Genomic DNA, 16,047 nt, shown 5'->3' with positions numbered 1-16,047 from the left:
GAGCGAAAATGTTTGGGGTGTATGTCTAAAAACATGGCCAGGTTACAAAAAGCATTAATACTGACCAGGTATTGGAACAGATTAAATTGAATTCAGCAATTCCTTTTTTGTGTGTGCCGTAGAGAGGCATGTTATGATAGAAGGCACGTAGAGGTGTGACATAACCAAATCTGTTTGGACAGTCACAATGTTACTCTCATTATTGTCATGGAAGGTCTCACTCTGGCTGTACCACTAAAACGTGCACTGTGCAGGGGCAACTGGGCAACAACTAGTTTTTACACTGATGTCCTAGTGTCTATCTACTATGGCTCTGAAAACTGAGCCAAGGACACCCAGTGGCGGCTGCACAGGATCCAAAGCAGTGGGCCGGAATGGGGCAGACAAAAATAAATAAATATATAAAACGTACCTGCCTCATTGCTCCTCCCCAGATCCTGATGCTGGTCCGGTCCTGGGCTGATCACACTGCGGAGGCTCCCAGATGCCAATTCCTGATGCTGCTCGCATGATGGGAATGCTATTGCCAGCATAAGAGAAGTGCTGGGATTGGTCTGAGCACCCTGGTTCGACGCGCAGACAGAGAACGAGAGCCTGTGGCCTTTCTCCACCCAGCTGTACAACTCAGCTGGGTGGAGAAATGGTAAGGGCACATGGCGGTTTGGCTGGCATAAGACAGCCGGCCACACCGCCATGCGCACTTAGTAGTGTCCATCACCCCTCCTCCCCACTGTCGTTACCCAGAGTGCATGGACCCACCCTATGACGCACTCGCTGCAAGCCGCAGGTAAGAAGAAAAATAAAATGATAATAAAATTGGTTTATTATCATTTTATTTTTCAAGTGTTTAACTCTGCATCCACCTAGTGTGGCAACACTCCTTCGCCATAACGGAAGAGCTGCCCCTAAGTACACCTTTCCGCACCTTGCACTCAGGGTGATTTGGTTGAGTAGTCAAAGGCTTCTCAGGAAGTAGTGTGGGGTGGGAAGAGGTCAGAATTCAACAAACTACTATCTAATCTGGTGCTTTTCTGAGTAAAAAAGAGTAGTACTTTAATAGCACAACAACACAAAATACCACTCACAGTAACAGGAATTCAGCTACTGGGTCACTAACCAATTCTTATCGTTTCCACACCAAGCACAGCGTCCTAGAGCAATTGATACCGTTCAAGCACAGTAGCTGAGGTTCCTTTGCTACTACAGTGAACAAGCAATAAAGGAAAACTCAAGGGTGAGAATCAGCCCAGGTGTGAGTTCACTAATTGGTTAATGCAAACAGTTGCTAAATGCAGGAACTTGTAGGTCACTCTGGTTCATATCTCACAAGAGTGTTCATACTTGCAATTGTTACTCCTTTGAATGTGCAGCTACTTCGATTTACAGCTAGGCATATTCTCTCAGTCTCTCAACATGGTCTCCTGTTTACCTGTACACTGATGTTGTTGCACTATGCCTTTCACAGTCACACCATGTACGTTATTTAGGAGTCGACAGGGGTCACAGTTGCAATCCCTAGTTTGCCCTTTGCTTCCGCTGGCACTGATTTTGAGACCCTTGGATTAGAGGTGATGAATTCAGAACAAAAACAGGACTCTCCACCTCGCTATGACATTTTTTCTTCCTCTGTGCACTCTTTAAAACTCCTCTACCAAATATACGCCTCTCCAACTTCCTAAATCAATCAATCAATCAACCAATCAATCAGGGGCTTGTAAAGTGCCCAGGCATGGGGGCTGCTGGTCCCTCTGGGTGTAGGATCATTCCAAGAGCCAGGTCTTGAGGTCCTTCTTGAATTGAGTCAGCGTTACAGATTGCCTGAGGTGGAGGGACAGGGTGTTCTAGGTCTTGGTGGCGAGATAGGAGAATGAACTTCAACCGGTTCTGGTCTTGTGGATCCAGGGGATGGAGGCTAGGACGAGTTGGGTGGAATGGAGCTGTCTGGTGGGTATGTGGTATGCGAGGCAATGGTTCAATTATGCTGGTCCTTTACTGTGGAGCATTTTGCAGGCATGTGTGAGGAGCTTGAAGGTGATTCTCTTGTTGACTGGGAGCCAGTGGGGTTGTCGAAGGTGTTGCGTGATGCGGCCGAGTATGTTGAGAACCAGTTTAGCTGTGGCGTTTTGGACGTTCTGTAGTTTCCTGAGCTATTTCTGGGTGACGCCAGCGTAGAGTACGTTACCGTAGTCGAGTCTGCTGGTGATGAGTGCATGGATAACCGCCTTTCTGGATTCTGTGGGGATCCATCTGAATGTCTTTTGAAGTAGGCAGAGCGTGTGGAAGCAGGCTGAAAAAACTGCATTAATTTGGTGGTTCATTGTGAGCGATGAGTCCAATATGATGCCAAGGTTGTGAGCGTGGTATGTGGGGGGGGGGGTCACAGAGCGGCTGGCCACCAACAGTCGTCCCAGGCTGAAGGTGAGGGTCCCAGGATGAGTACCCCGGACTTGTCTGAGTTGGGCATGAGCCAGCAGTCTTTCATCCAGGTGGCGACTGCCTTCATTCCGCTGTTGAAGTTGGTTCTGGCGGTTGTGGGTTCGTTGGTGAGGGAGAGGATCAGCTGGGTGTCATCGTTGTAGGAAAATGTTGAGTCCGTGGCTTCTGACGATTGCTGCAAGGGTGGCCATGTAGACGTTGAAGAGGGTGGGGCTCAGGTAGGAGCCCTGGGGCACACCGCTGCTGATCTCTGTGGGTTCTGAGAGGAATGGGGTTAGTCAAACTTGCTGAATCTGGCAGGTGAGGAAGGAGTGGATCCAGTCTAGTGCCTTGTCGCGGATGATGGCGTCGTGGAGTCTTGTGATTAGGGTGCGGTTGGAGACTGTGTCGAAAGGCAGCCGATAGGTCAAGTAGGATCAGAGCTGCGGTGTCACCCCGATCTAGGAGGGAGCGGATGTTGTCGGTGGTGGGGAGGAGTGTGGTCTCCGTGCTGTGGTTGCTTCGGAAGCCGAATTGGGAGGTGTCCAGAATGTGGCTCACTTCTATGAACGCAGAGAGTTGGGCGTTCATGGCCTTCTCAATGCCCTTGCCTGGGAAGGGGAGGGTTGTGCTTGTAGGCGGCTTCTTCAGCCCGGGGATGATCTCGGCATGCTTCCAGCCATCGGGGAAGGTGGCAATTTCGATGGAGCAGTTGATGGTGCGGCGAAGCTCGGGGGGTGGGGGCAATGGCGGCAGCTGCTCTGTGGAAGATGTGGTAAGTGCAAAGATCTGACGGGGCTTCTGAGTGAATGCTCTTCATGGTCTTGAGTGTATCCTCTGTTGCGAGAAGGGTCCAGCAGAGCACGGTCTGTTGGGGTGCGGCGTGGTTGCGTGCGGTGGTGGCGGATATAGTGGAAGGGTCTGGGGTGTCGAAGCTGTCATAGATCTGTCTGATCTTGGTGTGGATGAAGGTGCAGAGTTTGTTGCAGATGTCTTGGGAGGGAGGGACGTCTGTGTCTCGCTGTTTGGCCTGGTGAACTCCTTGATGATGGCAAAGCGTTCTTTGCTGTTGTGTGCATTGGCGCTTATTCTGTCTTGGAGGCCCATTTTCTTTGTGGTTTTGAGGAGGAGGTGGTGTGCGTTGACGGTGCATATGAAGGTGCCCTGGGTTTCCAGGGTTTTGTTGTTCCTCCATCTCTTCTAGAATGGTCTGCAGGTGTGTCTGGACTCATGATGGCGTCGGTGAAGGCGGTCGGGGTCTGGGGGGTCTGTAGACAAGGGTGCAGCGGAGGGTGGTGTTGGGGTTGGTCTGGAACTGGAAGTGGAGGTGTTCCATGGTTGTCGTCGGGTCGTTAGAGTGCGTGGTTAGTCATAGGGTATTCTTGTGGATGATGGCTGTGCCTCCTCCTGGGTGGTTGAGCGGTTCTTGCGGGTGATTTTGTAGCCGTCGGGAATGGCGATGTCCAGTCCGGAGCAGGGGTTAGTCCAAATTTCAGTAAGGACAGCGATGGTAGGGGAGGTGGCGTCGAGTAGGTCCCATATTCCTGTGGCGTGTTTGTGGATGGATCGCACGTTGAGGAGGATGCAGTTGAGCCGGTCGGGTTGTGCTGTTGGTCGGCTGGGTGAAGGCGCGGTTGCAGTTCCAACAGGTGAAGGGTCCATGGGTCTTCTTCCGTGATGCTAGATGGCAGGCGGCGTGGAGTCCAGGGTTGAGGGCAAGGAGGGCACTGGCATCGTATTGGTAGAAGGTTAGAGAAACAGGGTCCATCGTGCTGGGAGCTGTCCAGGCGCGGACTGGCACGGATGGGCACAGATGGGCGCAGACGTGCTTGCCTTTGTCATGCCAGTGGCACGCCCATTGCGCACAGCTGCAATTAAATAGTGCTGCGGGGGGTAGGACAGCTGCAAGGCAGGAAAATGCAGAAGTGGGAAGGGACACTGGAGGGGGCGGGCTGCGGGGAATCTCAGTAGCAGGGGCAATAAAGGGGAAAAATGGCAGGAAGTGGAAGAAGGAAAGGCCAAGGCAGAAGCTGAAAAATGGAAAAGGGAAGAGAAAAGCAGAAAGGGAGACAGCAGAAAAGCAGAAAGAGAAACAGCGAAAAAGCAGAAGGGCAGCCCTAGCATCAGAGCAGTGACGCTCTGCCACTACACCACCAGGGGTGAGCAAAACACACACAGATGATGGACGGAATGCAGAGCAAATCAAACATTCACTCACAGTCAGGAGATCTGGGTTAAATCCATCATTGTTGGACTTTTTGCAGACCAAACCTTTTCCTTCTTCCAACTATTTTTTCCTGACCTGTTGTTGTTGGTTTTAGGACTCTGAGCACTTTACCACTGCTAATCAGTGCTAAAGTGCATATGCTCTCTGTGTAAATTGTTATTATGATTGGAAAGTGCACTGGGTGTGCCGGGCTGATAAATCTAATACTACTAGTGGGCCTGCAGCACTGATTGTGCTACCCACATGAGTAGCCCTGAAAAGATATCTCAGGCCTGATACTGCAGTGCCTGTGCGCAGTTTGCTAACTGCCATGTCGACTTAGCAAGTGCACCCACTTGCCAGGCCCTAACCATCCCTTTTCTTACATCTAGGACACCCATATGGAAGGCCCAAGGTACCCCCCCTGGGCAGGGTGCAGTGTATGTGAAAGGTAGGACAAGTACTGATGTGTGTGACAAGTCCTGATAGTGAAATACTGCCAATTTCGTTTTTCACTATTGAAAGGCTATCTTGCTCTATAGGACAGAATGGGGAATGCTTTGTAACATTTTACCAGCATATCTTCCCATAGGGATAAGATAAAAAAATATGGTTAGGCTCGCTAAACTCTGATTTTAATAACACATCTTTTACTAAAGATGGTTTTTAAATTGTGTGTTTGAAAATGCCACTTTTAGAAAGTAGGCATTTTCTTGTTTAACCATTCTGTGTGCCTCTGCCTGTTTGTGTATTGACTGTCTGGTTTTGGAGTGACAGAGGCTGGGGAAGTGCATTCTCTCAGACAGCCTCCGGGGAGTTGATGTGTGTCCTGCCTTTCCTGAATGAGTCAGGCCTGGGCTGAATAGACCTGGGCACCATTCAGAGTAGGGGGAGGAGTTCTCACTAGCACCTGTATAGGTTCAGTCTGCATTTAGAGGGGTGGGAGGATATTTCCTTTGCACCTAAATAGGGCCTGTCTGCCTTACACAATGCTATCTCCACCTCCTGCTGGGCAGCTGAACACGAGAGGACAGAACTGGTTTTGACTGGGCTCAAAGACCCTTGCACAAAGAGAACAAAGACATTTTGGGGTATAAGTATTAGGCCTAAAACCCCTGAACTTTAGACAACTTCTGAAATCAAGGGGAACCTTCTCTGAGAAGAAGAGCTGGAGAAACTGAGGAGAAGTACTCCCCTCGCTGTGTGTCTGGGGTTGGCCTGCAGTTGCTGGTTCTGCCAAAGAAAGGAGAAGGACTTTGCTGTGTAACGTGACCCCTGCTTGAGGAAAGTCTCCAAGCACTTGAGTAGAGCTTGCCTCCTGTTTTGAAGTCACAGGAACACAAAGGCTTCACCCCCAGCTCCCCTGAACTTCCTTGCTGGGAGTTCTTACCTGCCAGGAGTGCCTGTGTGGGGCCTCTGGAGGTTGTTTCTGCCGCTGGGAGCTGGAAAGCAATGCAACAAACAAGGAAGTTGACGCATCGCTCATCTGGCGACAGTTTTCCGACGCAACGCCGTGGTGCGAGAAGAATCTCCCAGCACTGCCGGGCCGCTGCTGAAACCGATGCAGGGCCTGTCGCCGCTGCAAGAATCGACGCATCGAGGGATCGCGGCTGAAAAGGTCAACGCAGCACCACTTGCCACTTGTTCGCCGATGCATCCCGGATTTCCATGCATTGTCCCTGAGCTGCACGTTTTTCCCGACGCATCACCCGCGGAACGGAGTGGTCTCAGAACCGACGCATCGCTTCCCCCTACAGACCGGACCCGACGCATTGCTCCCCTGTGTACAGCGTAACTGTCGCATCGCATCCAAGAAGGTCTCAGGAACAAGGCATCTCTTTGTTTTTCGACGCTTCTCATCGCTGCGGCTGGTGAAATTTGTCGCAACAACAGGTACTTTGCAAGAAATCACGCATCCATAGTTTTCTATGGACTTATTTGCTCAAACCTTTTGAAAGTTATTTTTCTTAATACTTATATTTTGGTTTTTTGTCGTTTGGTCTTGTTAAGTTTAGATAGCGAAACTTTATTTTCTAAACCGGTGTGGTGTCCATTTGTGTTATCATTGTGTTACTGTGAGCGTTGGTACAAATACTTTACACATTGCCTTTGGGATAAGCCTGTATGCTTGCTCATGCCAACCTACCAAGTGGGTGAGCAGGGGTTATCTAAAGTGTGTATCCCCCTTACCCTGACTAGAAGCAAGGGTCCCTATTTGGACAAAGGTACCTACCTCTGCCAACTAGAGACCCCCATTTCAAACAATCATTCTTTTGCTCACCATGCTACCCCGATTAAGACCCAGCCATATGCTAATCAGTCTTGACCCTGTTCCTCATGGCAACAGTCCTGTCCGAACTGCCATGCCAAGTCCTCTTTGGACTGGAAACAAGCATCCTGGGACCGGTTTTGGGGCTTCTCCCCTCATCAGTCTGGCTGGATTGAATCTACTGACACAGTGAGCTCTGGACCCACATCCTGGCATACCGAGCGCACTGAGGGCGAGAAAGCAAAAGACACACAAATGATGGATGGAATGCAGAGCAAATCAAACATTCAAACCCAGTTAAGAAATTTGGGTTAATTCCATTGTTCTCTTGCTCACCATGCCTCCCCAGTTTGAACCCAGCCATATGCAAATCAGTGTTGACCCTGTTCCTCATGGAAACAGTCCAGCCCGAACTGCCAAGCCAGGTCCTCCCTGGACTAGAAACAAGCATCCTGGGGCAGGTTTCGTGGCATCACCCCTCATCAGCCAGGCTAGCTTGAATCCAGTGACACAGTGAGCCTGGGGCCCACGTCTGGGCATACCTGGTGCACTTAGAGCGAGAAAACAAAAGTCACACAGATGATGGATAGAATGCAGAGCAAATCAAACATTCACTACCAGTCAAGAGATCTGGTTTAAAAGCATTGTTCTTTTGCTCACCATCCTGAGAACAGTGTGAATATATGCTTTTGATAATTTAGCCAGAAGGGGTATTGTAACTTCCCCCAAAGGATATATCCATGAGACCTCTCTATTTGAGAGGACAGTCACACCCTAAGCAACTGAAAAAATGCAACTGAAAAAATACAATGCACCAATGAGTGAACATAAAGCAAACAGCTTCAAGACTAGAAGAACATATCAATCGTTCCTCAAAGGACTCTATATTATTGTTATTTATAAATGTTTTTATCCAGTTCGTAAAGCACATCAATATCACATAATATATAAACAAAACACAATATTAAAAACAACAATACAAATATATATATAAACATTCTGCACACAATTTAAAACAATGTGTCTACAATGCAATACTCCTAGACATATCAAATTACTAATTCCATTCATACATGGACCATCTCGTAAATTTTTTCATACACATGTCATAAGGATGAATGTCTACAATAACAGCGAGTTCGTACGGGACTGGCTGAATCATAAAGAGTGTTGACGCAGTGTTTCGTTGAAACCGACAATATTCATCACCTTCTTCAGGACAGATTATATTTATAACTTTATGCTAGGAAGAGAAACAATGATAAAAAGAAACATATACGTCACATGTTGCAGAGGTGGTCCAAATTTTAAAATGCGTGCATTACTACTCTATGTTCACTCATTTATGTCTATTATGCTAGGGAACATAAAGCTATACACCTTTCATGGGCTTATTGTGATTCTAAACATGAGAAGAAAGAAGGATGCTCAATTTCTTTCTACATTCTATTAATTGCAAAAACAAAGGCATTTTCTGCAAGAACAGTAGTGATGTTTATATTAGCAAGATAGTGATTTTGTCGAGTAGCAGATAATAAAAAATGGCTTTTCAGTTTACCTAAAACCTCTATTTAATTGAGGTATCCAGAAATTCTTAAATCTTCCAAGTCAACCGCCCAAGTAGTGAACTTAAGATGGGTCCGTATCCTTTAAGAATTTTTCTTAAGGAAATGTACCAAACGTGGTATAGTTGATCTATAAATGAATCACAACGTGCCATAAGTAAATTGTGAGATACATTCTAAGCGACTTCTAATGCTAATTTCAAATAGGTCTCCTACTTACTGTTAGATCAATATATCTGAAGGGTATTTGTATTACTTCGCTCCCGGGGCGTATCAATTGCCCGTTGATGAAACCAAATATTGTCTGTCCCCTCTGATTGTACAATACCCAAAATAATGTGGCCTGATAAAGAGATGGGAAAAGTTGGGGAAGTGGTATAAATAAGAATGTTCCTCAGTTCATTAATACATACCCCAAAGAGAGATATACATTTATCTTAAAGGAAATCACGAACTCACCACACTATTATTCATGTGAAGGATACAATCACTTCAGTGCCGGGTACCTGCGTATCACCAGCTATTGCAAGAATAGTTCTATGAGTAGCTCTGTACAAACAAAAAGGTTGTAAGCACTATGTGGGTTCCTTAGCATCAGGACACATTGAGGGGCTGATTGGAAGTACCACTAGGGTCTCGAACCAGCCTCATTAAATATCCCCAGGAAGTATTGTGAAAATAAAATAAAATAAAACCCAGGTTCAGTCTTCAAGCCATCTAATGACATGCGCCCCACACATAGCAGATAGATAATACATCTATGTCCGGATTTTGTGAGGGGATTGGGCTTCATGCAGCATTCCGATAATATGTCTCAGGGCGGAAAGTTCAAAATAAATACCTGCTCCTTAACATAATATAACAGGAGACAGTCTAGCTAAAATGCTCTCATAGCTACAGAGCAGATCTATTATGAGGTTCTAATAGGCCCAGCGAAGTCTGTAAAACCCATGGGGGAAGAAAAATATCTCGGTATACAAAAACAGCAATTCTATGTCAGGACCGGAGGCTTCTGATTATGCTTTCTCAATTTCTTTACTGAACTCAGCAGCCAATGAAAAATGAACTACATAAGTTAAAAACATCCCATCCCATGAGGCTTTGAACCATGCCTCCTCACAACAGCCAATGGCGATCAGTCAAAGTATACAAAGCAGAGAGACACTTCCTTGTCTTCCTCTTTCTTTGCTGCTCCGCAGTCAAGATAAGTGTCTCTCTCTTTTGTATACCTTGAATCTGAAACTCTATAATAACAAGTCTTTTTTGCTTATTGTTAAGGATTTATTGCCAGTGATTTAACCTACGTGGTCCCTCTATGCTTGGCGGTTGCTTTGTGTTCTCAGCGCGGTGCCCGTCTGCCGTCTTAGGCGCGCGCTGCGTCCTAGGCGCGTTAGTGGTACCGGTGTCTTTTCTTTTCCAGCGCGTGTTGCGCTGTGTGAAGTTTTGTCCTGTGTCTTGCCTCCATTGTTCCTGCGCTGTTGCCGGTGCCGCCGGCCGTCTTTGATCGCGGTCCGCGATCGGAGGGGTTTGCCCCCCCCCCCCCCCCCCCCCCTCCAGGGAGCGAGTCGCACGCCGAGGCCAGAGCGGCTTCCGGCCTGCGTCTCGGGAGCACGCACGCGAGCAGACGCGCGCGCGACTCCCAGTAATTGCCGGATCAGATGCCCTGCCCCGGGCTGAATTGGGGATTAACGCAGCAGACAAAACTTGAGCTGAGTACGGGCCGGTGATGCTAATTAAGCTAATTAGAGCAGCGCTTGGGGTTTTTGGCTGTTGTTGAGCAGTAACCCTTTCATTACAAGGCCTGGTGGCCTTAAACTAATTTTTGGGAACTCTTGCTCACCCAGGCTGGTGGGTGTATTTCCCCCCGTTATTCCTGAGTTGTGCAAGTTTCTATCGCAATCCCTGTGGGGATTTTATGTACTTTTTGTCCCGGCATTGCTCCCAGCTGACACCCTAGTTTGTTGAGGTTGGGGATGGATAATTGAGCTTCCCTCTGGGGATTAATTGATTGAATACAAGTTATTCACCTGAGTCATGTCAGACTGCGAGTTCTACCAGGAGGAGGTGGCTGCGTGTGAGGACCAGGGTGATGATGATTATTATTATGACGATTCCATGGAAGATTTAATCGATAGAAAATTGGATGCTAAGCTAGATAAGGCGCTCTCCTCCGCCTTATTACCTATTGCTCAAAAGTTAGATCGTCTGGTTACCCCGAACCCTTCTCCCGCTGGCACTGGTCCTGCTCAGACTCCCCTTCCTCCTACCGAGCCACTAGGTACCCCTTGGCCGCACGCACACTCTTACTCTAAACTTTATAAATCCAACAAACAGGCCCACGCAGACGCCCCAGCTCCCCCGCCCAAACCTTCCTCTTCTATTCCAGTGGTGGACACCACTTCAGGTCCTGATACTGACACAGACTCTTCTCTAGAGTCAAAACTTTGTAAACGCGCGAAGAAGCGCAAACACTCTTCGTCTCCTGTCCAACCCTCCCCTTTCCTGTTTGACCCTTCGGATATTGTCCATCTTCGCTCTGCAGACTGGGTCCCACCCATCAGTGGTGGCTGAGTACATGCAGACCCACTTACGAAAGAGCTTTGATAAGGACGTGAGAGGCCGCCTAAAGTCTGAATGCCCACGTCCCGACCTACCCCATAAAGTAGCCATTACTCCTGACATAGATTCCTCCATGACCACTTTCCTTAAAAAATACAAAAAGGATCCCAAGAAAGGGAATCGATCGCACCCTTCGGGCGTATCAAAATAAGGTTCTTGACCTTGCGGGCCCCTTAGCAAAAATTCTCAAGTTAGCCCTACAGGCGCAAGAAACAGGGCGGCCATTCACCCTGAGGTGTTGGCGGGATGGGCTCAACGAGCAATATGTATGCTGGGTAATGCCAACTGCGCCTTGGCTTCTGAGCGGCGCAAGTCTGTCCTTCTGAGGATTGATCCACAACTGGTGTAATTGGCCACGGCAGAACCGGGCCCACTGGCGGAAGGTCAGCTCTTTGGTGACAAATTCGTAAAGGACATTGCTAAATTTGTGAACACTTTTGCCTCACTCGACAAGTCTCAATCCTCCTTGAAGAGAGTTTTTCATCAGGTCTCTGGTAGGGCCGGGCGTGGCAGAGGACGCTTGACTGGCTGCTACTCCAACCCCAGTCCTCAAAGAGGTTTCGCGCCCAGACGCCGAGGTTATACCCAAGAACCAGAACAGGCTGGTTTCTATCCCTCCAGATCGCGTGGATACAGGGGCCGTTTCAACCGAGGTGTCAACCGAGGCTACAAAAACTTTGAGTCCCAGTCTTCTGGTAAGTCCTGTGTACCCTACGATTCCCCTGGGGGCAGATTGTTGCATTTTGTTGTAAATTGGACTCGCCTCACCACAGATGTTTGGATCTTGCAGACAGTTCAGGGCTATCAGATAGAACTTCTGGACCCCCCAGGTCAACTGATTCCTCCTCGACCTCTCCTTTTTTCCCTTCTAGAACAGAATTTTATAGACTCCGAACTTCAAGAGCTTTTGGACAAACAGGCTATTGCCGTAGGACCTTTCATTCCCGGAGGGTTTTGCAGCAACGTCTTTTTGGTGCAAAAGAAAGGAGGAGGTCAGAGACTTGTGTTGAACCTCAGAGAATTCAACCCCTTTGTCGTCTACAGGCACTTCAAGATGGAGGGCATCCATCTTCTAAGGGATCTACTGCTGGAAAAGGACTGGATGGTCCGGTTGGACTTGAAAGATGCCTACCTCACTGTCCCAATTTGTCCCTCTCATCAGAAATTCCTTCAATTTCAATGGAAAGGACAATGGTACCGGTATTGTACCCTTCCCTTTGGTCTATCATCAGCCCCATGGGTTTTCACAAAACTCCTGAAACCAGTGGTCTCCTGACTGCGAGAAATGGGGGTGCGCATGATTGTCTATCTCGACGACATGTTGCTCCTGGCCCAAGATCGGAATCTATTGCTCACTCACTTGGAGTGGACGATGCCCCTATTACAGGATCTGGGGTTCGTCGTCAACCTCAAAAAGTCAATGATGATTCCGAACCAACAGATAGAATTCTTGGGTTTCCAAATAAATTCAGTCTCTGCCCAACTTCTCCTCCCTCTGCCCAAGATCAGGTCTATCAAGCGGGAAATCAAATCCACCTTGTCCGAGCAGATGATTTCCTTGAGAGTATTGGCGAGGATCGTGGGCCTACTGGCCTCCTCCATTCAGGCCATCTTCCCGGGTCCCCTACATTATCGAGCCCTTCAGCAGCTCATAATACACTACATCCAGAAGAAGTTTCATTACAACCACCTCATTCCTTTATCTCCAGACGCTCGAGAGGTCCTTCTGTGGTGGCTGGAACACATGTCGGCCAGGAACGGAAGGGCGATTTTCGGCGCCTCTCCGGATGTAATTATCGAATCCGACGCCAGTCGCTGGGGCTGAGGCGCTCGATGTGGAGACTTTGCCACAGGCGGACGATGGTCTGCCGATGAGTTAAGGCTGCACATCAACTGCCTCGAGTTGTTAGCAGGGTCGTTTGCGATACGATCAATATCTCCCCTGAAGAGCAACTGTTGCATCCTTCTCCGGATGGACAATGTGTCGGCGGTGAGATATATCAATCGGTTAGGAGGGACGAGGTCCCAAATGTTGGTCAACATTGTGAAGGAGTTCTGGCATTTCTGTCTAAATCACAAAATCACAGTCATAGCGGAATATCTCCCGGGCAAGCTCAACCAAGTAGCGGATTGGAACTCCAGGTTCCTGAGAGATTGCTTCACCCCACGCTGTTCGCGGAGATCATGAATATGCGAGGCCCCTGCAGGATAGACCTTTTTGCCTCTCGCCTCAACGCTCAGATCCCTTTGTTCTTCAGTTGGAGACCGGACCCGATGGCGATGGGAACGGACGTGTTCCTTCAGCATTGGGGCCCACAGAGGAATTATGCCTTCCCTCCATTTGCCTGGATCCTGAGAGTGGCGGCCTTTGTCCGTCGTCAGACGGCTTCAGTAGTGTTGGTGACACCGTTGTAGAAGACTCAGTCGTGGTTTCCCACACTATTAGAGTTGTCTGTGGATCTTCCCTTTCAACTCCCGAATTTCCCTACGATTCTACTGGATCCAGTGGGAGGTTGCCACCCGCTGATCCTGCAGAACCAACTACCTCTCATGGTGTGGACGCTCTCAGGAGACACGAGAGCATTGAAGGCCTTTCACAGGCAGCTGCCTGTTTTATACGACAGGCTTGGGCTCCGTCCACCCGAAAACGATATTCAGCTTCATGGAAGCGATGGGTGGGTTGGTCCCTTCAGCGGCAGGTGGATCCCGTGGGATCAGATGTGACTGAGATTGTGAATTTCCTGTCGGAGTGTGCTGAATCAGGGCTTGCTTACAGGTCATTTAACAATTTTAGATCAGCTATCTCGGCGGGCCACGACTCTATTGATGGTAAACCAGTAGGGATGCATCCCCTCGTGTGCAAGTTGCTTAAAGGGGTCAGAGTGGCCAATCCCCCTCGACCCAGGTATTAGACCTTATGGGACGTTTCGAAGGTACTCTCTTTATTGGAGTCTTGGCAAGATAATCCTGAGCTTTCCTTAAAACAATTGTCAGCCAAACTCACTATGCTGTTATGTCTGATCTCCTGTCGTAGAGTCTCGGATGTGCGAGCTCTGGATCTGGCAGGTAGAATGTTTTCTCCACAGGGTGTCTCTTTTATCATCACAAGGCAGACAAACACAATGTCACGTTCGGTAGAGTATCCTGCTTTTCCTCACAATAATAAATTATGTGTTTTACATTGCCTGAAAAGTTATGAGGAACGCACACTTGTCCATAGGGCTGATCCTTTGGGGCAATTGTTGATTGGAATTCAAAAACCTTACAGACCAGTATCAGCTGCCACCTTGGCCAGGTGGGTTCGGTGGGTGATGTCAGAGGCGGGCATTGATGTCTCCATCTATGGTGCTCACTCCACTAGAGGTGCTATGGCCTCTAAAGCGTATATGTTGGGCTCTCGTTTAGAGGATATACTGAGAGCGGCTGACTGGTCTACGGATTCTATGTTCAAAATGTTTTATTATAAGCCGATATTGCATGTTTCTTCTGTTGTTATTGAGGAGCTTTGAACCAGCATAATCAGAAGCCTCCTGTCCTGACATAGAATACAAAGTTTTCCAGCTATCGCGACAAGAATTTTGGATTCTATTAAGGACACGGAGGCGAGGATTATCCCACCCGTTGGGACAGTGGTATCAACTGTTAAGTTGTATTATTGTTATATTTATAACAGATTATTGCCCACCCTTGAGGAATCAGGTTTGTGGGTTCCCCTTTTTTCAACCTTGTTTCTATTTTCAGGAAATGACTCTAACAAGAACTGAAGTAATGCTCCGGCTGGAGATGACTTTTCCCGTGTGAGAAGATGTTGATCTCAGGACTGAGAAAGGACTATAACAAGAGCTGAAGTACTACTCCGACTGGAGGTGGATCCCCCTTGTGAGAAGATGGTTTTCTTTGGACTGGGTGACTATATTCTCCGTTGAGAATTCTAAAGAAACTGTTTATCTCTCCGTTGAGAGTTGAAGTTGCTGTGATGTTTCGTTCGGACTTATAGACTGGTTTTCGCAAAGAAAGAGGAAGACAAGGAAGTGTCTCTCTGCTTTGTATATTTTGACTGATCGCCATTGGCTGTTGTGAGGAAGCATGGTTCAGAGCCTCATGGGATGTGATGTTTTTTACGTATGTAGTTCATTTTTCATTGGTTGCTGAGTTCAGTAAAGAAATTGAGAAAGCATAATCCTCGCCTCCGTGTCCTTAATAGATTCTAAAATTCTTGTCGCGATAACTGGAAAATTTTGTATTCTCTTTCTTACCCGTTGTTCATTTGCGTGCGGGTTGTAGAGGGGATCAGGCTGAAACCCAATGCGTTTTCCCGTATCTATTTATGACGCAACGGTAAAACATACTCACGTGGCTGTCATGACTAACAGCCAAACATTCTCTGAAAACCTAACCACCATCTTCAAGAGGTTGCCATAAGAAGAAACAAAGTTTGTTTTAAAGTCGATCGGTCTTCGTTTAAGGGTTAATATGTTAATGTACCTCAAAAACGATAGACTTGTGTGATGTTCCTATGGTCGTAGGTATCACAGTGTGTCTTATGGCGTCTATATATAACACGGTAGTCTTAAGCACTGACGTGACTGGAATATCAACGGTAATGTGGAAAACCGGGCGCCATCTTAAAACAATAGTTCTGATAATCTGATGTAACGAGACCAATGTTATTAAAAAGGGATCATATTTATTTTCAGGGATCATATTTATTTTCTCGTTGTGTAGGGATAAAGGCATTAACCTTAGAATGTTCCATGGAATCTCAAAGGTACTTTATAAAAAGTTATTTGACTCTAAGGGGACCGTTTTTAAGAAGCAATTATTGAGGATTTTTTTAGAAAAATTAATTAGGAAAATAGAAAATTTGAAAAATTAAGAACTCTCTCTAGATGTTTCACCTACATATGCTTTGTTGCACGGACACATAGGCCCCATTAGGATGGCGGGCGGACTTTAGTCCACCCACCACCCTA

The 16,047-nt window shown here is 47.6% G+C and overlaps 1 long non-coding RNA gene across 1 annotated transcript in view; it reads left to right on the top strand.

Annotated features, from left to right (window-relative positions):
* The window catches only part of LOC146868378 (uncharacterized), a 150,102-nt gene extending 134,848 nt beyond the window's left edge, over positions 1 to 15,254 (top strand). Inside the window, exon 2 of the long non-coding RNA XR_014966207.1 lies at positions 14,816 to 15,254. This is a non-coding gene — a long non-coding RNA (uncharacterized LOC146868378). The remainder of the gene's footprint in view (positions 1 to 14,815) is intronic.
* Positions 15,255 to 16,047: the final 793 nt, after the last annotated feature.

The sequence above is a fragment of the Triturus cristatus genome, chromosome 1_2 (genome assembly GCF_964204655.1).
Source record: "Triturus cristatus chromosome 1_2, aTriCri1.1, whole genome shotgun sequence".
NCBI classification, from domain to species: domain Eukaryota; kingdom Metazoa; phylum Chordata; class Amphibia; order Caudata; family Salamandridae; genus Triturus; species Triturus cristatus.
The sequence above is the reverse complement of the archived record's forward strand: the minus strand, read 5'-3'. Positions and strand labels throughout refer to the sequence as shown.